General features: G+C 40.4%; 1 protein-coding gene and 1 long non-coding RNA gene across 2 annotated transcripts in view; one reads left to right on the top strand and one right to left on the bottom strand.

Annotated features, from left to right (window-relative positions):
* Nucleotides 1–23,293, bottom strand: part of NUP42 (nucleoporin 42) — a 1,164,542-nt gene that overhangs the window by 678,065 nt on the left and 463,184 nt on the right. The window lies entirely within an intron of this gene.
* LOC126950045 (uncharacterized) overlaps nucleotides 9,973–23,293 on the top strand; it is a 28,374-nt gene continuing 15,053 nt past the window's right edge. The window contains exon 1 of the long non-coding RNA XR_007724042.1: nucleotides 9,973–10,139. This is a non-coding gene — a long non-coding RNA (uncharacterized LOC126950045). The remainder of the gene's footprint in view (nucleotides 10,140–23,293) is intronic.

Below are 23,293 nucleotides of genomic sequence, written 5' to 3'. Positions count from 1 at the left end.
TCCTCCCTGGTTACAATCTTCTCTGGCTCCGAGCCTCTACTGCTCCCATGGCCCCCTGTGCATTTCTCTGCCATTGTACTTTAGTACACTAATACATTTGTTTCTCTCTCTGTTTCTTCCTCATATTCACGTCCATGGGATCACATTTTTTCCTCTGTGATTTTGGCACCCAGCACTGTGCCTGGCACATAGTTGTCACTGGATAAGTTTATTGAATGAAGAAGTAGAGCTCCCCATGGTCAAAATGATGTAGCTTTTTCTCCTTCAGCTAGATTATATTGTCGGTGTTCTTAGAAGTAAGCCTAACCCTAACGACTTATTGGAATGGCTCATCTGGACTTACAATAAATTCAGCTGTTGTATGTTTGGCTGGGTGAATTTGGCTGGGATGGGAAGTGGTGGGAGAGCTGGTTTATCCTGTTGGTGTTTTGGGGACAAAGAATCCCCAGTGCAGATTTCAGTGCAGAGTAATGCCAATGATGACAATGTATTTTAAGCTCCTTGGTTTTCATTTTCTAATACCATGTCATTATGTGGGCAGGTGAGGACCTTGCAGTTGACTTTGCACTTTCTATCTGAACTTCAGGTTCACAAAGTTTAAAACTTTCCCATAGGTTTTCTAGTTCTCTGTGCTTGGCCCAAGCCCTTCCAGCAACTGCCAGTTATAGTCACACGGAAAGTGTGACTTAGGAAGGCAAACTGGCATTAGCAAGAAAACTCAGATTCAAAAATAACCATTACTTCACATCTTACAGTGTATATCATAGAACTGTAGAATTTTAAAGGTGAGGCTGACTCACTAGTGAAGCCACTTACCTCAGGAACAAATTTCCTAGTGTGCAGTTATGATTGGTGGGCAGCTGCTCTCCTAGCCTTGGCACTAAAGGCCCTCCATTTCTCAACCTTAACCTTTTAATTACTACAATGGCTTCACCACGGTGTGAAGGGTGCAATTGGGCCACAATTGACTAATTGTAACAATTACAGCAAAAAAGGAATACAGTTGGCTAATTGTGGCATTTTACTTAGGGTAGTCATCTTTTCTCCTTCCTAATTCCTAATTTATTTTTTGCACCCCCAATTAAAGATCAGAACTCCCTTTTACAGCTTTTCTGTTTACAGTGAAAGACAATTAAGTCCTCAGTACCAGAAGCCTAAACCTACCCTGAGATCTAATGCTAACTTCGCAGCACCCAGACCTCTAATTGGTGGAGCCTCTGGATTTATCCCAGGACATTTAGAGACTCAGCCTTTTGTTAACACAGACATCAGGGTCAATATTTGGAAGATGCTCTCCAGCTTCACTATGCTGTAGAGCAGACATTCTCAATGTTTGTCAAGCATCAGAACCACCCAGGATACATATATCTATATATAGCTGCCTGTCCCACCCCATTCTGAATCAGGTGGTCTGCGGAGGAGCCAGGGTGAATCTTACATGCAGCTGGGCTTGGCAAGTTCCGCTAAGCGGTTCCCAGATTGGCTGTTACCCTCTGCTTTACTCTCTCTCCCAGCTAGCCATCCCTGTGGCACTATGTCCGATTCCTTCTGTTCCCTTCTTGGCCTAAACCAGATTCTCTTTTCTTCCTCTTCATCAGTTTTCATTTCGAAAGGGTTGGCTGGGGTTTCTAATTTCCCTTTTTTCAGTGACTCAAGGAGTCAGACATTTCTTTCAGATTCCCATCTTTCCCTTTATCTATCATCAGCACCAACATCCATTCAAAACGGGCGTAAGTAAAAATTCAGTTTGTGTCTCAACTCACATCTGGAATAGATGATTACTGTGACTAAATTGAGATATTCAAGGAACATTCACTGAGTACATAGGACACACCAGTTCCTGGGCTAGCCCTGGGGTTATAAAGATGCGTAAGAATGCTTGGTTCCTGCTTTCAAGGAGCATAATGGTGAAAAGGAAAACAACCAATAATTATAAAGCACCATGACAGGGAAGGAGAGTTGCCACTGGAATGCTTAGAAGCGGCATTATCACACTGTTGGTTTTTAAGCAGGATTTCTTTCTTGGAAATTGAGGAAGACAATCTGATTCTAACAGAAATGGCCATAATTAATCCAAACCATGAATGTTTTCCTCATTTTCAGAAATATTTGCAGTAATTGAACTGGCAGAGTAAAAGGAGAACAAATATTTTAAATGGATTAGGAAGAATTTTTTTTTTTTTTTTTTTGAGATGGAGTCTCGCTGTCGCCCAGGCTGGAGTACAGTGGCGCAATCTTGGCTCACTGCAAGCTCTGCCTTCCGGGCTCACGCCATTCTCCTACCTCAGCCTCATAAGTAGCTGGGACTACAGGTGCCCGCCACCATGCCCGGCTAATTTTTTATATTTTTAGTAGAGATGGGGTTTCACCGTATTAGCCAGGACGGTCTTGATCTCCTGACCTCGTGATCTGCCCTCCTTGGCCTCCCAAAGTGCTGGAATTACAGGCGTGAGCCACCGTGCCTGGCCAGGAAGATTCTTGAAATACTCATTTGCCTTCTTAGGCAAGTGCACAGATGAATTCCAAAAGATTATTTTATTCCAGTTATATAAGCATGTCACCATGACTCGGTGACCATTGATATGTGAGAAATAGCACATTGGAAGACACAGTATTTTGATCTTCTGCCTCTGTGAATATATTTTTAAGGTAGTATAGGCAAACCACATGTTGGGAAAAGTTATTTGCAATATATATATCTGATAAAGGACTCAAATTCAGAATATATAAAACTACAAATCAATAAGAAAAAGACAACTTAATGAAAAATGGGGAGTGGACTTCAACGAGTTTGCTACAGAGGGTATCCAAATACCTAACAAGCATATGAAAAGCTGCTCAACATCTTTACTCATTAAGGAAAATGCTAAATAAAATCACAATGAAATGCCACTTCATACTCACCAGAATGTCTAAAATTAGAAAAACTGACAATATCAAGTATTGGCAAGCATTATGAAGCAACTGGAATTCTACATTATTCATGAGATTGTAAATTGGTGCAACTCTTTAGAAAACTGGCAAAATCCATTAACGCTGAATTTGTAACAACTCTGACCCAGCAGGTCCTCTTCTATGTGTATACCTGTGCCAGTTCCTGATTTATTGTCTCAACAATGAACTGACCCTTTCTGACTGCTCTGTGAGCTTTTAAAATATTTTTAAGGCTGGGCACAGTGACTCACGCCTATAATCCCAGCACTTTGGGAGGCCGAGGTGGGTGGATCATGAGGTCAAGAGATCGAGACCATTCTGGCCAACATAGTGAAACCCTGTCTCTACTAAAAATATAAAAATTAGCTGGGTGTGGTAGCATGTGCCTGTAGTCCCAGCTACTCAGGAGGCTGAGACAGGAGAATCACTTGAACCCAGGAGGCAGAGGTTGCAGTGAGCTGAGATCACACCACTGCACTCCAGCCTGGGTGACAGAGCAAGACTCCATCTCAAAAAATATGTATATATTTTAAATATTTTCTTTGCCAGCTGGTACTGAAGCTTGGTCAGTAGAGGTTGCTGATGAGACATTGCAGGAGAAGAATTTTGCTTCCTGGTTCCACTATGCTCACTCCCCAGGCTCCTGCAAGGTGCTTCTCTAGCATCCAGCTCCTGCAGCACCTGCAGCCGCGGCCGTGCACAGCTCCTAAAATACACATGGCTTCTCCAGCACCTGCAGCATGTGCAGCCTCTCCAGCAGCCAGCTCCTGTAGCACCTGGGGCTTCTCCAGCTCTCAGCTCCTGCAGTGCATGGCAGCCAGCACCATCCAGTGGCTTATAGCTTCTCTGGGTTACTCTTTCGGTCAGTTTTGTAGTAAGTGTCTCATGTACAACAATGCCCTCTGAAAAACTGTCTCTGGCACCCTAGATGATGAATTTCCAGAAACTTCCAGAGGGCATATTTCCAGAAGATTCTACCAGTACAGCACTACAGTGACTTCTCTATTATTTGGTGAACCATGTCCATGCACTCTCCAATAAGATCTGTATCTCAGGCCTGAGGCAGGGGTTGGAGGTGGGTCTTTCTTGAGAGTTCTCTCTCACCCCTAAGGCTGGTAATTGCTCCTTATCTCTGTTCTTTCTGCATTCTTTAGATTTCTCTTTGCTTCTTACTAGCCAATCCCTTGTTATCCCTGTAATAAACATTTGTTATATTAAACTTTTCCTATACAAATTATTACATGATTTTGCTCTTCTGATTGGACTGATACAATACCCAAGAAAAATGTATGTGTCCACCAAAAGACACGTCCAAGAATGTTCACAGAAGCTTTATTCACAATAGTCCCAAACTAGAAACCACCCAAATGTCCACCAACAGCAGAATGGATACATTGCTGTATATTCATACAATGGAATACTACCCGGCAATACAAAGGAGGGAACTACTTGGAGATAAATCTCATAGACAGTATTAGGTGAAGTAAGCCAGATGCAAAAGGATATATACTGTAAGACTTCATTTATATGAAGAGATACAATTTGAGAAGAGATACAACTCTATGTCAATGGTAGATGGAATAGTGGTTACATCTAGGGACAGGGATGTATATTGACTAAGAAGGGACACAAGGGATCTTTTTGGGTTATGTGATGTTATGTTTTGATCAAAGGTTGTTACATAGGTATATATTTATGCAAAAAGGTCATCAATTTGTGTATTTTATATTATGTCCTAATTTTAAAAACAAAACTTCAAAAAGTAACGTAAATTAAAAGTCACAGAAAAGAGCTTCGGGTGCAGAGCTGTGTAGACAAGAGCTGCCCTAACAGATTCCCTTGGTCCTTTCCATCTCAACAACACGAATATGGTACTTTACAACCTCTCTGAGGTCAATGACTGTAAAAAAAAGTCTCTGTAGAGTTCAGGGGAGATGCTGAGGGAGGCAATGAGAAACCGAGTGATTTTTCTCATGCACATAGCACAGTTGGTGCTGGAAATGGAAATGCCTCAGCCTCCTACCCTAAGCCAGTGTACTTTCTGCACATCATGTGGCCTTTCAGAAGGCTTCTTTCTAAAGATGGTTGAAATGGGTAATGGAGTGTTTTATAGAATATGGCAGAGAGTTTCATACAAGGGAAGCCAACAGAATGATTTTTGAAATAAAATCCTGTCGCAGTTGGTTGGCACTGACATGAATTTTTTAAAATAATGTCTTCCTGACTGCAGTGAGAAAGACTGCAGGGGAGTTGGTGGAAGGGGGAACCTGTGCCAATCTGGGGGCTGTATGAAATTGTTCCACTTCAAAACAGAGCAGAAATATGAGAAATCAAAATAGTTTATCCCCTGTTCCCTGCCTTCCTACTCTTCTTGGGCAGGATTCAAAGGGGAAAAAGCTCAGCAGTGAAGCAATCTCCAGGGACTGGTATTGGGATGAGTGACTGCCAGGAAGACAGATAAATAATTCTCACCTCAGAAATCCTGGTGGTTCTTCCTGAACACATGAGAAAACGGGCTCCCTGTGCATGCATAGAAAAGTCAAGATTTCCCGAGCTTGGGGTAAGATTCTCAGCCCTGGGCATCACTGCAAGGGAGCCATTTAGTTCCTGCTTACTCTGCAGTTTTTACCCCGAGACTGAAGGAGTTCGCTCAGGACCCAGACTATCAATCTATTGATTTGGGGAGAGGAGGGAGTAAAAGTCATTTATCCCTTCTCTGTAATCCTTTAACTGTACTTTTCTCTTGACATTTGTTCCAGTTGTTAATTTATTGCCTTGCAGCTCCAAACCGGCCTTTTTGTCTTGCTTTGTGATCCTGAAGCTAGAATCTGGGCTGTGGGGGGCGGGCGGGGTGGAATCTGGGCCGTGGGTGGAGGGGGGGGTCTGCCAATAGAGGGCGCTGCAGGGAGCCTGCAAAGCTAAAGGGAGGGAAGGGACACTTTCCGTTTTCCACACAAGCGTGAGCAGATTGGAGTGTGGAGGGTTGCAGGAGCGTTCATTTCAGTGGTGACAGCTCTCATGGTGCTGTGACGAGCACTCTGGCAGCCTGTTTCTTCTTTCCCGCAGCAGCCACGCCCTGTCTTCCAGAGTCTTTCCTTACTTACCTTTCCTTCAGTCAAGGGTGGTAGCAGCCTTCTGTAATTTCTACCTCAATTATATCTTAAACTTTTCCTTTATGCTTTTTGGGAGTTAATCATCCTTTGTCTAGTTGTCAGTTCTTTATACTGGATTTCCTCTGCTTAAATTTACTAATGAATCCCAGTGAAGAAAAGCCTGGGACCCAATAGCTTCACTGCTGAATTCTACCCAACATTTAAAGAACCACTAATACCAATCCTGCTTAAGCTAATGCAAAAAATAGAGAAGGAGGGCACTTCCGAACTCATTCTAAGTGGCCAATATTACTCTGATACTAAAACCAGACAAAGATACATTTTTTAAAAACCACAAAACACTACAGGCCAATACCTATGAATATTGCTGCAAAAATCCTCAACAAAATAATAGCAAACCAAATTCAATATATTAGAACAATCATTTGTCATGACCAAGTGGGATTTATCCCCAGGATGCAAGGTTGTTAGACATACACAAATCAATCAATATGATATATCAACAGAATGAAGGACAAAAACCATATTTCAATTGATGCTGAAAAATTATTTGATAAAATTCAACATCCCTTCATGATAAAAGTCCTCAAAAAAACTGGAGATAAGATATACCTCAACATAATAAAAGCCATATGTGACAGACCAACAGCTATATTATATTAAATGGGGAAAAACAAAACCTTTTCTCTAAGATCTAGAACATGACAAGGATACCCACGTTCATCACTGTTATTCAAAGTAATACTGGAAGTCCTAGCTAGAGCAATCAGATAAGAGAAAGAAAGGGCATCCAAATTGGAAAGGAAAAAGTCAAATTGTCCTTGTTTGCAGATGCTGTGATCTTATATTTGGAAAAACTTTAAGACTTCACAAAACTATTGAAACTGATAAATTCAGTAAAGCTGCAGGATACAAAATCAACATACAAAATGCCAATAATGAAAAATCTGAAAAAGTAATTTTTCTTTTCTTTTTTGTTTTGAGAAAGAGTCTCTATTGCCCATGCTAGAGTATAGTGACGCAATCTTGGCTCACTGCAACCTCTGCCTCCTGACTTTAAACAATTCTTGTGCCTCAGCCTCCTGAGTAGCTGGGATTACAGGTATGTGCCACCACGCCTGGCTAATTTTTTTGCATTTGTAGTGGAGACAGGGTTTCACCATGTTAGCCAGGCTGGTCTTGAACTCCTGACCTCAGGTGATCTGCCTAACTCAGCCTCCCAAAGTGCTGGGATTGCAAGCATGAGCCACTGCGCCAGGCCTCCATTTTCAGTAGTCACAAAATTAAATACTTAGGAATGAACCAAAGAAGTGAAAGATCTGTATAATGAAAACTGTAAAACATTGATGAAAGAAATTGAAGAGGATACTCCAAAATAGAAAAATATTCCATGTTCATGGATAGGAATAATCAATATTGTTAAAATGTCCATACTACTACAGATTTAATGCAATCCCTATCAAAATGCCAATGACATTCTTCACAGAAATAGAAATAAACTAAAATTTATATGGAACCACAAAAGACCCATGGCCAAAGCCATCCTAAGCAAAAAGAACAAAACTAGAGGAATCACATTACCTAAGTAACCAAAACAGCATGTAACTTGCATAAAAACAGACACATAGACCAATGAAACAGAATAGAGAACCCAGAAACAAATTCAGACACCTACAGTGAACTTATTTTCAACAAGGGTGGCAAGAATGTATACTGGGGAAAAGTCAGTCTCTTCAATGGTGCTAAGAAAATGGTGCTAAGAAAACTGGATATCCATATGCAAAAGAATTAAACTAGACCCCTATCTCAAACCATATACAAAACTCAAATCAAGATGGATTAGACACTTAAATCTAAGATCCCAAGTTATGAAACTACTACAAAAAAACATTGAGGAAACTCTCCAGGACATTGGGCAAAAGTTTCTTGAGTAATACTCCACAAGCACAGGCAACCAAAGCAAAAATGGACAAATGGGATCACATCAAATTAAAAAGTTTCTGTACTGCAAAGGAAACAACAAAGAGACAACCCACAGAATGGGAGAAAATATTTGCAAGTTACCTATCTGACAAGGGGTTAATAACCAGAATATAAAAGGAGCTCAAACAACTCTCTAGGAGAAAAATCTAATCCAATTTTCAAATGGGCAAAAGATCTGAATAGACATTTCTCAAAAGACACGCAAATGGCAGACAGGTATATGAAAAAGTGCTCAACATCATTGATCATCAGAGAAATGCAAATCAAAACTACAATGAGATGTCATCTCACCCCAGTTAAAATGGCTTATATCCAAAAGACAGGCAGTAACAGATGCTGGCAAAGATACAGAGAAAAGCAAACCCTTGTATACTGTTGGTGGGAATGTAAATTAGTACAGCCACTATGAAGAAAAGTTTGGAGATTCCTCAAAAAACTAAAAATAGAGTTACCATAGGATCCAGCAATCCCGCTGCTGGGTGGGTATATACCCAAAAGAAAGGAAATTAGTATATCAAAGAGAGACATCTGCACTCTCGTGTTTTTTGAAGCACTGTTTACAATAGCCAAGATTTTGGAGGCAACCTGAGTCCATCAACAGATGAATGGATAAAATGTGGTACTTACGTACAATGGAGTACTATTCAGCCATAATAAAGGATGAGATCCTGTCATTTCCAACAACATGAATTTAACTGGAGATCATTATGTTAAGTGAAATAAGCCAATCATAGAAAGACAAACATTGCATGTTCTCACTTATTTGTGGGATCTGAACATCAAAACAATTGAACTCATGGAGATAGAGAGTAGAAGGATGGTTACCAGAGGCTGGGAAGGGTAGTGCTTGGGATGGAGATCAGGGGGTGGGAATGGTTAATGGGTACAAAAAAATAGAAAGAATGAATAAGACCCACTATTTGATAACACAACAGGGTGACTATAGCCAATAATAATTTAATCATACATTTAAAAAAATCTAAAAGAGTGTAACTGGACTGTTTGTAACACAAAGGATAAATCCTTGGGATGGGTACCCCATTCTCCATTATGTGATTATCATACGTTGCATGCCTGTATCAAAACATCTCGTGTACCCCATGAATATATACACCTACTATGTACCCCTAAATTAAAAACTTAAAAAATTTAAAAGATTACGAATGGTGCCTATCTCTTACTTCATCTCTACCAGACACAATGCTTGGCGTGTCTAACTTGCGCTTGGTTGCTTGTTCATGTGTCCCATGGCCCCTCAAGGACCTTCTGTGCTTTTGGCTCCCAGAGAAGCAGCCCTCCAGCTGGGGTATGCAAGAATGGGTGTATCTCAGAGAATTAATTTCCATATCCCAGACTTCCACATGTACTTTTTCCTAATAAGATTGGCCTGAGAAGATGCCTGCAGGGAGATACCATGAGAAAGGTTCTCCTTTCCCAGCTTGCTTTCTGTGTTCAAAAAAAAGTATACCTCTCCTGATTTTATGCTGCGTTGTCTAAAGTTGTCATATTTATGTTGTGCTGAATAATTTCTTCATAATTTTAATGATAACCCAATCCAGAAGAAACATTTTAATATCTAAAACCTTAAGATTATAGGAAATTTAAAAAATCATTTTGATTTATATTATTGCTACACAGAATTGTAATAGAATGATAACATATTTTTAAGCATGAGGTCCCTTAAAATGAGATAATATTGGGGAAATGAAATATGAGTTCCAGGAAAAAAGTTCTATAAAAAGATCATTCGTGTATTTAAAATTTTTAGACGATAAATACATCTTGCTATCTATATCCCTTTGGATAAAGGAAAAATATAATTGGTGTCTATATTCCTTTGGCCATATAGAAATGCATTCATTAGCATTTTGTTGTAAAGTGTCAATATTGACTATGTGCCATAATTACATCTTTGCAACTATTTTAACACAGGAAGGGAAACTTGAAGTCTCATCTGAAAAAGATTCAAGAGGATATGTAGTTTTCTAAAATTGTTTTAGGAGATATGAGAGTAAACAATATTGCCTCACTATGATAAACCATAAATGAATGATGACTAGATGAATGAATAAGCAAACCAGAAATTGAAAGCAAGAAATCCCTTCTAGGGTAAGTAAAACCAATATGGTTGCATGACGTTTATCCAATGCCTTCGTGTCTTTGCATCTCAATTGCTCCTCTGTAAAAAGGAGACGGTGATAACTGTTTGTGAGCCTTACATGAGGTCATGCATGTAAATGTGCTTTGCACCTGGCAGGTCCTCTGTGTTTGCCGAAGTACTAGGTGGCAATGCAATTTGGGTATATCCATCTCTTCCTGTCCTAAGGAATGCTGGTACCACAAGTAAAACAAATTGGGTTCTGTGGCTGCATACCATGACAGGTCTTGATTACATGAAGGACCTTACTGAACACCCTTCCATCCTAACAAAAGTATTTGATCATTGCACTTGGATGAGTTCCCACTTTACTCCCACAAATGTGATTTGTGTCAACTTTACCTTACAAGCGATGTGTTTGTGGACATTTCATCTTTAGAATCTATTAAAGCGGTCATTGTCAAGTATTTATTTAAAGTCAATAGAACCACTATGTATTATATAAAATATAAAACACAGGCAGCATAGCTTCATGCCAAAGTGGTTACTGAATCTACTCTTCTGTAAATGTACAATACTGACTGATCTCCCAGCCAACTGAATTACCAGCTGACCAGTACACACACAAGAAGTGATTTCTTTACAATAGTTGATGACAGGCCTCTGTCACCAAACTGTATTGGAAGTTGGCCTGGCATTTAATAAGCAATGGTGACCAATTAAGGAAGTGAAATGCTTGTGCAAAGTGCCCAATAATATTATAAGATTTTTGCCCATTACTGAGACATCAGTGATGTCTCAGAAGAGAAAGTGACTCTGGTTACAAAGTGGAACCAGGCTATGCTAAATTAGAGCTGCTTCTATACTAAGGCTACCAGTCATCTTTAACATCAAGAGTGCTCACTGAGCTCTTCAGACACTTACCCTAAAACAAGAGATGAATTTTAAAATGAGTCTTTTGATGCTCTCTGGAGAGTAAACCCTCAAGCTATATTCCTATAAAAATTCAGAATCTCATTCCAGACCCCAATTAAACTAAAAAATATATCTATTTTAGAGCGAGACATAAAAAATCAAGTTTCTACAATGTGCCAGCCACTGGCTAAGTGTTTTCCCAGATGCTGTCTCATTACTCTTCACAGCACCATTGTGGGGTAGGCAGCATTCCTTCCATTTCACAGATGAAAACACTGAGGTTCAGGGAGGTTCAACTTGGGACCAAGGCTTGAGTCGTTTACCTGAAGCAAAACCCACATTCTTTTCCTTTCACCTTATTAACTCTAGTCTTGGCTCAAAAAGGTGAATGCTCTGAAAAGTAAGGGTTATGGAAGTGAGATTAGCACTCATATTCCAATGGAAGTGTCCATCGGCGTGGTTCTCAATCTTGGCTACACATTGGAATTGCCAGTGTTCCAGGGTTTGCACACCTTGCTTGTAAGAAATCTTAGGGCAGTGTTTATCGACCTATGGCAGGCTTCAGAACCACCTGGAGGTGTGTTACAACAGATTGTCAGCCCCTGTCCTCAAAGTTTCTGATTCTGTCTTTCTGGGGTTGGCCTAAGAATCCATATTTCTAACAAATTTCCTGTGGTTCCAGGTTGGGGACCTCACTTTGTGAACCACTGGCATAGGGCAATGTCTTGCAAAGTGCAGTCCTGTCCCAGAGTATCCAGGTTGGAATTACTTAGGGACTCAAATGCAGGTTCTTGGCCCTGGCCCACATCTATAGGATCAGATCTCAGGGGGTAGGGACCAGGGATCTGCCTCATAAACAAGTGTTCCAGGTGATTCTTCCACTTGCTGAAGCATGAGAACTGTCATCCAATGGGTCTTTGAACTCTTTCATCTCATATACAGCCCAGTTTTTAAATACTGTCACATTTTGAATGACAACTGCACAGCAGAGCTGCACTTACAATTGACCATTAGCTGCTGTTGTGACTTGCTTCTGGTATTTAAAATGCCTATAAGGGATCTCTTAGCCCATGCTTCATAAATAAAGCCGAAAAAAGAAATATTTATTCATTGATTTTTTTTTAAACTCTCCAGTTGTCAAGTTTCCGACTCATCAGGGCGAAAGACTGATTAGTGGTTGTTTCACGCTTCCCCACACAAGTGAAATCAGGAGGAGAAAAGCATTCTATAAAAGAGTTTATTTCCCTTCCTCTTCGCCTCTCCTGCCTCCTCATTTACCCTCAGCTATTCAGTTTCATCATCCCTTGTGCGAAATAGCTCTGACTGAGTTTAAAGGGGTTGGGCGGCTTGGAGAGCCCTGCCCTCCCTGCTCATGCATCTGGGAAGCTGGATCACCACGGGGACTTCCCCCAAGCTGGAAAAGGTCGACTAAAGCCCCATTCAGAGGTGGAGGGCGGGAAGCCAGGCCCAGCCTCGGATGTGCCCTGAAGAGGTGCAGGTGCTTCCCGCTGGCCTCCGCCCCTCAGCTGTGGGCTCCCAAGTGAAGCTGGCTGCCAAGAGGAGTATTTATAGCTGCCTTTGCTGGCCAGTTCCTGCCCGGTTCTCACAAGGCTGCCGGCAGATCCCAGCACGACTGGCTGACAAGACAAAGGGGAGGATGGGAGGCCTGAAGAGGCATGGCCCAGCTGTCCTCCCTGAAGAGTTGCAGATGGTCAGGCCCCTTGATCTGAAGTTAGAAATATGATGCGGTTTACAGGAGGAAGACATGAAGGTCATGAGAAGAGATTTCTCCCTGTTCTTCCATGGCTCCAAATCTGCTGTTGGCGCAAGAGAACCCACCACAGAGAGGTCTGTGCTGTCACATGCAGAGCTGATTTGTAATCACTCTGCTCGTAATGTGGAAAAGTCTAGAAGCTCCCTCAGTCCCTGCTCCTGATGCCACCCCTTCCCAAAGGCCCTTTAAACTGAAACCAGCATCATTGTCCAAATTCTTCAGGTGAACCTGTCTGCAGAAACAATGGCCCTTTCTCTTTCTCATCCTCTCACTTAGGCCTCTGGGTTAGAGAAGACGACTGATCTAACAGCTCTCCTTGTGACATGCGGACAGACCCAGAGCTCGCTCTGGTGACAGCAAATGCACACCTTGTGGGGATGCCCAATTGTTGGCTTAGTGGAAGGGTCCCCGGGTCCCCAAACTCACAAAAAAGAATATTGGGGAGCCCATGAATTACCTTATTGGTTTTCCACATGGGTAGGCTCCATACAGAGCACAGCTCATCAGCTGAAACCTCCAAGGTAAAATCATTAAATCTCCAGGGGAAAACCAACAAAACAGCAAGTGTTCCGGAAAGGGTTTCACTTCCTAACTGGCAGTGAGCCTGAGATCAAAACCTGTTACTCAGTGACAGATGAAATTCCTGCAAGAGGCACAATCCATGCTATTGTTCTGTCTGAGGCCCTTATTTCCCCCAGGGTTGTTGCAAGTGGCCAAGGCAGAGGCTCCCCAGCGGCCGATGGGACATTTTCTCCATGGGTTTGTGTAGTGTGTCTGCAAAGAGTCCATGGTCCCTAGAATCCTCATGATGGGCACAATTTCAGAAAATTCATTTCTGAAAGCAGAAGGGAATTTATATTTTCTTTTTATTTATTTATTTTTTTAAACAGGGAAATAGGCAAAATTAGAAGCACGCATGGTTAGAAGTGATCGAAGTCAGGGTAATGGCTAGAGCCAGGCAAACAACAATAGTCCTCACCAATCCTGCTCATGCCCTCTCAAGCTGCCTTGCACAGTGCTGTGTGCTTTCCATATGTTATCTTATTTAGTCCTCACAATAGCCCAATGAGGAAGGTGCAGGTACCCTTGCTCCTTTGTAGCAGAGGAAACTGAGGCCTAGAGAAGTTAAAGGTCTTGCTCTTTGTCCTAGGATGAGGATGGCAGATTTGGGATTCAAACCCACTCCCTCTGCAGGGATCCTTTAAAGCCCTGAACGTGACTCTCTGTGGAGAGACAGGCCCACTGGCTCTGGGCTTCTCCAAGAACTCATCAGGCTGTGGTGGTCTCTGGCTTCCTAACATCACACAGACGTGGAGAAAGCAGGGGAGTGGGACTCAGCACCCCCCGAGGGTCAGTTTATGGGGACAGCCTCTTGGGCTGGACATCACCTTCAGCTGGACCTCAGCTCCTTCTCTGGCCCAGAGCTTGTTCAATTGGGTTATTTTTGTGGCACTTCATGTAGATCAAAGTCCTGGTGGCTCCAGCCAAGTGGAAGTGTCTTTGCCTGGCTCTCAGGTGATGGGGGCAGGAGGGAGCTGCATGCAGGAAAAGGAGCTGGTGTGTGCCAGCTACCATGACAGCCAGCAATGCTGTGCTGTTGTCCTGCCATCCATGTGCAGTTGCGTTTCTCCGATGGCTCCTGGTGGGAGGAACTGAATATGTACAGTGTGCAAAGGGCATAGCAGTGGCGGAAGTTATGTTTCTTGTAATTGGAGATCTTTGTGGTCTGGAATGGTCATTTTGTGTGTTTTCCCATCAGATAGGATAGATTGCTTTAACGTTCAGCCACACCCAGAGACAGCTTTTCCTTCCTGGACTCCCCTTGGTCTTTCATTTTCCAAGTTGCTTAGATGGGATTTTCACTTACGTCTTGCTTGTTTACTGTTATAGTTCTAAGGTCCAGCACATTTCCTGGCATACAGTGGGTGCTTAATTAATACCTATTGAATTGATTGATAAAATGAATGTCTGATTGAATAAGTGAATCAGTTACCAATTAATCTTGGGTCCTTGATTCCAGAACATACCAAAGAACATGATACTAGGATTTTCTCTGGGTCTTTAAAAAGGAATGTCACTTTTCGAGTTGTTGGAAAGCATGTCAGTTTGGGTCCTGCAAGAAGCAGGTGGTAGAACAGAGTTGTTCCAGGAGATTTATTGGGGTAAACACCCGTGAAAGATGAGGAGGAAGCAGCATTAGGAAAGGAAGATCACTATGCAGATCTGACACTGGCAAACACTGGGGAAAGACAGGCAGGAGCGAGCGGATGGAAGGAGGAAGCCTCAGATTGAAGCACACTGGCTGTCCCCAGGGCATGCTGGAGCCACTGGAGCCATCAGATTTTTTATTGCCAGGGAAGGGGGTAGGGGTAAGCCAGGTGTCACAATGGTTGTTGCTATTTCTTCTCCAAGTGATGTCTTCTCATCCCGTGTTCCTTCCGTCCAGGGGGCAAGTGTGTCTCCATCACTCCTATTTCTTCCTGGGAACACTGCCAAGTCCTCCTCATTGTCATGACGGCAACCCAGGACACCCTGCCTCTCTCAGCCTTGCCTCATTTTCTCTTTTTAACCCCTTTCTCAATGTCTCAAACTCAGTAAGCCCAAAGTCACTGCAATGTGTTCCTTTCCCTGAAAATGTTCTAAAATTCCAACTCTGTCAAAGGCATCATCAGGTCCTTTGTCAGATCAGCATCCAGCATTCCTTTACACGCTCCCCCGTAGTTCCTCTGCTGATAGCTCAGCCACTCCACCATCCCCACCTCCAACCCCAGGTATTTGGGAAAGAGATCTTTAAGACTTGACTCCTGTCCTTGAGGCCCAACTTGCAGACCAGGCCTGCCTTCAGGGCCTAACAGGACAGGTACACAACATCCCAGTTGTAGCCAGAGAGAGTATTCGGTTTTTAGTGGCTGAGTAAACAGCCCAGATGAGGAGGCCTGTGTTATTAGCTGGGAGAAACACATTTGTTGTCTTGACTTCTTGCATCTGGCAGTTGGTGTGCTGTGTAAAGAATCATGTTTACTTAACATCAGTCACTTTCCCTTGAAAACTGCTGGTTCCAACTCAGAACCTTTCAGTCCTGGGGTGTGAATTTGAAGATGTGTGGTAGGCACTTCCTCTCACTGCAATCTTTTTACCCATCATCATTGCAATGAGCACCATTGCCCTCTTCATCACTCATTCATTCATTTGGGTTTTATTCGTTCCACAAGTACTTACAGAGAACATTTACCCAGAAAGGGCCATATGGGGAGTGGGTAGGAGCGTAGGAGCATGGACTATCCAGCCAAATCCCAGGGTGGCCAAATCCCAGCCAAATCCCATGGTCTAGGATTTGGGACCTGCTGACTAAAGAAAGAAAAGTCAAGTTTTTAAAGAATTAAAGCTAGTTTTATTCAAAAGTCTTATGGAGGCCTGTAGGCCAGGAGCACATCTGTCACTGCTCTGAAGCAATATTGCAGTTCACAGTTTATATACAGGTGGTGAAGCTGCAGTATGTGCAAATTCACATCAAAGTTGGGGTGTAAGAGTACATCTGGTTATAGATTACTAAAGCCCATTTGGTTATACATTGTAGAAGCATAATCACTAACCCCATCAGATGTTATTTTATGCGTAGGAAAAGGCAAGGACTGGGGCATTTTATTTTAAGGAATATAGTGACTCAGGCAAGAGATGTGGGGGGCCATGTGTTCTATCCTGTTTTGTCTTCGAAGCATCTTTTGGAGAGCGGCACAGAGTCAGGGGCTTGTGAAATTATGCTGGCAAGCAGAAATGAGCAAACTTCACTTCCTACATTTGCGACTTTGTCTCACAGACTGCAATTGAATTACTTTAGCTCTTCCCTATCTCAATTTTCTCATCTGTAAATGGGGTAATTAGAATGTCCAACACAGAGATTAATGAGGATTAAAATAGTTCAACGGTGCCTGGCACATGGTAAGGGCAATTGAAGGGATATGGAGTCAGAAAATTGAATCCACACTCTCAAGGAAGTCCAATAGGGTGGGAAAGAATGATGCACAAACAGTCTGACACAGGCTGCTGTGAGCTGTGGCCAGGGTAAACCTAGAATTTATCCAACCTGGGACACTGAAGATAGGAAGGGAATACTAAAATAATACAAATTACGGAGTTTTTGAAACTAGGAATTGACTAACAAATTAATTCCAGCATAGTGGTAAACTACAAACAGTTACATTAAAAATATAAAAATAAAACTCTTTTTAAAGGTAGAAAATAACATTTTCTATTTAGAAAAAAATTTTATTAAAAATATTTTAATGTCAAATATACTAAATATTAAAATATAAAATTTAAATAAATTTTACTATATAATTTAATATATATTTTAACATTCTATTTTTAAAATAGAATATTAAAGCATAATTTTTAAATGAATAATTTTAAATTAAGAAAATATAAGTAGAATACTTATTAGTATATAGTCACATAGTATAATAAATTTCTTAGTCATATCTACCTGTAATGCAGTATGTCACTAGCATATTTGAAGAATGTTATTTCAGTGTCTTTTTGCTTTTAATTTTTCTATTTTTAAAATTCTTTTTCTAAGCCACATTCTGAAAACAAGTTTTTAATTTTTTAAATAAAACTGTTTGCCATATTATTTACAGTTGTATTTTATGATTAATAAACTTGAAATTGACCTTTTTTGTGGTGCAAAATATTTTTAGTTGGGAAAATAGGAAAATACTCTCTCTACAGATGCTGAATTATTTAGTAAGCTAAGAGTATATGCGGCTAAATGGGGAGTATTCTCAATTTTAACATTTTTATATTGAATTGTGTTAATATTTCAGCCTGAATAAGTTAACAAGGTATGTATTTGCCCCCCATTTATCTTTATTCAACAGATATTTTTACAAGATACCCCATCCCATCAGACATTACAAAATATGGCTTGTCAGATAATTTCTACTTAAGATGATTCTTTTGAACGTTTCACCAAAGTTAAATGTTGTAAAATTGCAGGCCTTTTAATTATATTCCATTTCAGTGTAGAATGTAAATTGATCCAATTAAAAGTAGCAACTTCATCAAAAGATCCTTCCCATAAGTCAAGGTAGAATATACTTCTGAGCTCCCACAGTTTAATTTGGTCATTTCCCCCCTTGGTCTGGTGGAGACAATTTCAAATTGTCCCTGAGTAAGCTTGCTTTAGATAATTATAATTCATAAAAAACTCCACAACCTGAAAGTTTTTGTACTCCATTTATTGAATAATTAAAATATTCCAACTAATTTTCATCAAAATGCAGCCAACATTTAAAGAATTATTTCAAAAGGCGTACGCTGATTTGCAAAGTAGTTATTTAAAGGCTCAAATGTTTCTAAAATCAGATTACTGATGAGCAACAGAAAATGTGTACTGCCAAGCTGAAGTTTCTTTTGTTATTGTTGATGCATGGGGTTTTTTCGTTTGATTGATACTGGTGTTTTATTGGGGTGTAGGGGGTGGTTGGATACTTCATATAAGCTCTGCCACAAGAATTTCATACTATAGTTACTTTACATGTAGAAATATTTGTAATTTTTGATGATGATAGTTTCTATTTCCTTTAGTGGAATATCAATCACAGTGGATTGGACACATTTATGAACTGTGTGCCCACAATCATTTCCAGGTTCTGGTGTGTTCCTTTATGAATTTAGTAAGAATGTTATTTTTCCATGAACCTGTGCTCCCCCAAAATTTTGTATTCCTATTACTACTATAAAAACACATCTTCAATATTGACCTTTTGAACAATATTGAACTTTTGAACTGAATTTATAACAGCGTTTCCAACAATGTGAGATGTTTTACCTGAGAATAAGCTTCCAAAAGTTTTACTTTGATTTCATGAATTGTATGAAAAAAAATCTTCATGGAAACTAGCTGATAATCTGAAGTATCTGAGGATTCTAATATCAAAGAGCTTCATACAGCTATGTGGCAGCTCTTTTGCTAATGTAGACATCACATGTGCAGCTATCAGTTCACTTTTTGTGTGTACGGACTTGGAATAAGAATAGTCAAAATTAATTTAAAGAATTATTGTTTGATCTAGATGAAAAGTCATGCTTCACGGATGATATGTAAACACACCTTCTGCAGCTGCACAAGTGAAACTGTTGTTTAGGGGCACAGCCTTCTTAAAACAGCTCTGATGTGTGAGGTAGAAGCTGGTGCTTCTTTAGTAGATTAGGGTCTGGTTTTCATATGCTTAGTGATGTCACCAGGAACCCCCATGTGGGATAGTAAATGTCATCAAACATTTTGTGCAAGTTACATATTGATCAGATTTCTTATTACATGGAAATTCAGTACTTAGTTTTTCATTTAACATGCACTTTTTTGTTTTATTCAGCTGCTGCTGAAAACATTTATTACCAAATAAAAATGTCACCAAATAATAAAATAGTTGAGATTTTATCCCGTTTTATAAATGAAAGAGAGTATTCCATTTTCTCATTATACACTTATCACAGGGCTTGTAATTCCCACACAATTTACACAGGCACCAACTGTATAATTTCTTTTCATTTTCTTGACTGTACTGACTGGAAGCCTGGTAGCTTTGTGCGACTTTCAGGCCACTAAACTGGCCAAGACACAACTGGTGGGCATACCAAATTTCTGGCAGGAGCAGCAGTGTGGAATCCATCTCCCACCACCTTCCAAGACTAGGAGTTATATATACTTCATTTTATCAGCAGTAAGCCCTTGAAAGGGAAATGTTAGCTTTCCCATATTTCAGCTTCATCTAGAAAAGCTCAATAAAAAAGACAAGTTATTGCTGATCATCTTTCAGATTTAGGCATGCATTAAAGTGAGAACTTTGTTCCCTGCTCATGCACCTTACATATTTGCAGACCAGACCATGGTAGAAGCTGGAAGGACAAAGTGGACATCTACCAAACTTACTCCAATTATTTTAATGCAATCTTCACTAACAGTATTATATAGAAAAATAAAACATGTGGGACAAGTGCTAAAAACTGCATAGGACACCAAGCATATACTGGAAGTATTTCAGGAGAAGCAGTGCATATGATCTTTTTGGCTATGGGAGAGCTCAGGATGCTGTTCCTTGGGAAGGGAACCTAGCAACAAGAGAAGAAAGCATGGGGGAGTTTCTCAGGACAGGATATACCTGAGCAGAACCTTAAAAGATGGGTTGGAAATTGTCAGGTAAAGTAAAAAGCTTCTGCACAGCAAAAGAATCGACAAAATGAAAAAGCAACCTATGGAATGGAAGAAAATATTTGCAAATCATATATACTGATAAAGAGTTCATATCCAATGTAAATTAGAGTGTCCCTACAACTCAATAATGAAATAAGAAAATCTGATTAAAAAATGGGCAAAGAAAATGAATAGACATTTTCTCAAAAAGACATACACTTGACCAATAGATGTATGAAAATATGCTCAATAATCACATCTCTAATGATCAGAGTTATGCAAATTAAAACAACAGTGAGCTATTACCTCATGCTAGTTAGGATGGGTATTACCAAAAAAGCAAATGAGAAGTGTTGGCAAGGATGTGGAGAAGAGAAAAACTTTATACACTGTTGATGGAAATGTAAATTAGTACAGCTATCATGGAAAACTGCATAGAGGTTCCTCAAGATTTAAAAAATAGGATTGTCATATGATCTAACAATTCCACTTCTGGATATAGATCCAAACGAAATGAAATCAGTAGGTCCAAGAGATATCTGCACCTTTCCCATGTTCATTGCTACATTACTTAAAATAGCCAAGACATAAAAGCAACCTAAATGTCCATTGACAGATGAATGGACAACGAAAATGTATATACCCACAATGGAATATTATTCAGTCTTAAGAAAGAAGGAAATTCCGCCATATGTGACAACATGGATGAACCTGGAAGACATTATGCTAAGTGAAGTAAGCCAGACGCAGAAAGACAACTGCATGATACCACTTGTTTAAGAAACCTAAAATAGTCAAACTCATAGAAACAGAATAGAGTGGTGGTGGTTAGGCACTGGGGAGAGGAGGAAATGGAGAGGTACTAGTATAAAGTTTCAGTTATGTGAGATGAATAGGTCCCAGGGACTTGCTGTACAGCACAGTGCCTAGAGTTTATAATGTATACTTTAAAATTTGCTTGTGAATTTAAGTTCCTTATAGATGCTGGATATTAGACCTTGGTCAGATATACAGTTTGCAAAAATTTTCTCCCATTCTGTAGGTTGTCTGTTCACTGTGTTGATAGTTTTCTTTGCTGTGCAGAAGCTATTTAGCTTAATTAGATCCTATTTGTCAATTTTTGCTTTTGTTGAAATTGCTTGTGGTGTCTTCATTATGAAATCTTTGCCTCAGAAATACCATTCGACCCAGCAATCCCATTACTGGGTATAGACCCAAAGGAATATAAGTCGTTCTATTATAAAGACATATGCACCTGTACATTCACTGTTCACAATAGCAAAAACACAGGAACAACTTAAATGCCTGTCAATGATAGACTAGATTAAAATGTGGTACATACACACCATGGAATACTATGCAGTCTTAAAAAGGAATGACAGCATGTCCTTTCAGGGACATGAATGGAGCTGGAGGCCATTATCCTTAGTAAACTAACACAGGAACAGAAAATCAAATACCACATGTTCTCACTTGTAAGTGGGAGCTGAATGATGAGGACACATGGACAGGAGGAGGGGAAAAACAGGCACTGGGACCTATTGGAGGGTGGAGGGTGGGAGGAGGAAGAGGACAAGGAAAAATAATGCATAGTAGGCTTAATACCTGGGTGATGAAATAATCTGCACAACTTGCACATGTGACCCTGAACTTAAATTTTAAAAAATGGCTAAGGGGTAGATTTTTGGTGTTCTTATGACACAAAAAAAATAAGAAATGATGATGGGAGAAACCTTTTCGATGTGATGGATATTTATGGTACAGATTGTGGTGATGGTTTCATGGATGTATACTTACCTCCAAACTCACCAAGTTGTACACATTACTTATGTACAGCTTTTTGTATGTCAGTACCTTAGTAAAGTTGATTTTTAAAAAATGTATGAAAAGCAGAAATGATTTCTCTGTACAAGCCTTTTATTTACCTAATTTAGTTCTCACCAAAAAACCCTGTGGCTGGATAATATTATTACTCTCATTTTACATAGTAGGAACAAGCTTTAGAGATGTTAAGGAATTTGCCTGAGTTCAGCCACCTAAGGATTGGTGAGGTTAGAATTCAACACAAGTCTGCAACTCCAGAGTCCGGGCATGCCAGGCGGGTCCACCAGACTGTGTTCTGCCTAGGCAGTGGCTCAGCTTGAGAGACTGCAGGTACGTTAGGAAACTGCAAGTCATTCTGGCAGAAGCAGGGGTCGGGTGGAGCTGATAAAGGATGCTGCTGCAGGCAGATGGAGGCCAGGCTAACTTGAATTGAGTCCCATATCACACCTGCTGGTCTCCATGAAGCCCATCCAGGTGAGAGCAACCTACGCTCACTTCTCTCCCTACCTCTCTACCCACAGTGCATGTTGTGTACAGGTGAGCTTTAGATGTGGCTAAATAAATACAATTAAGTGCTTTACCGAATACTGTCTTGTCTCAGTTTCTCACGATTTTATGTGTGTGCATTTGGTCTCAAGCAAATTTTAAGATTCTTTAAGGTGGAGACTGATGTTACTATAGACTTCTTAATAACTACCCCCCTTGGTGCTGAGCCTACAGAAAATGTTCAGAAAAACATTTATTGATGGAGGGTTGTCAATAAATGGCTTTTGGATTAGATTCTATTTATTTTTCTAAAATCTCAAGTGTTTAAAAATTGGACTTCAGCTTGAACTTGCTTTTATTTCCCTTTTGACACTCACCAGCTTCGTGCTGTCCCTCCAGCTTTGCTCTGTGTTTGTTTGTGCCTGGTGCTTCTGTTTGAGCTGCTTGACCTTGCCTTATGGTTACACTTCCCACCTCCTTTCTGGCTGCATCTAAGAGGCTCGTTTTCTTCCAGACATTCAGGGTTGAGTGGGTGCAGGTGGGCAGGCAGGTGATTCTTTAATGGTTCATTGGCCATTCACATTGGTGTGTTGCTTGATTTTAATCAGTTGATTAACCTTCACTGGTTTTGGTAAATCTGCCCAGATCTACCTGGGACTAGAACTCTGGAAGTACGTTAACCACACGTGGCTATTTACATTGACCTGAGTTAAAATTGAATAAAATTTAAAATTCAGTTCCTTGGTCACACTAGTCACATTTCAAGTACTTCTAGCCACATGTGGCTAGTAGCTACTCCACTGGACAGCATAGATTTGGAATATTTCCACCATTGTAGAATGATTTGGGCTGAGAATATTGAATAAATTAACAAATTCTAGGGCAAAACTGAGCAATATAAAATAGAGTTTTGATAAAGCACTCTTATTTTGACTTATTTATTATTCCTCGTAATATTAGCAGAATTTCCAAGG

The sequence above is a fragment of the Macaca thibetana genome, chromosome 3 (assembly GCF_024542745.1).
Source record: "Macaca thibetana thibetana isolate TM-01 chromosome 3, ASM2454274v1, whole genome shotgun sequence".
Taxonomy (NCBI): Eukaryota; Metazoa; Chordata; class Mammalia; order Primates; family Cercopithecidae; genus Macaca; species Macaca thibetana.
The sequence above is the reverse complement of the archived record's forward strand: the minus strand, read 5'-3'. Positions and strand labels throughout refer to the sequence as shown.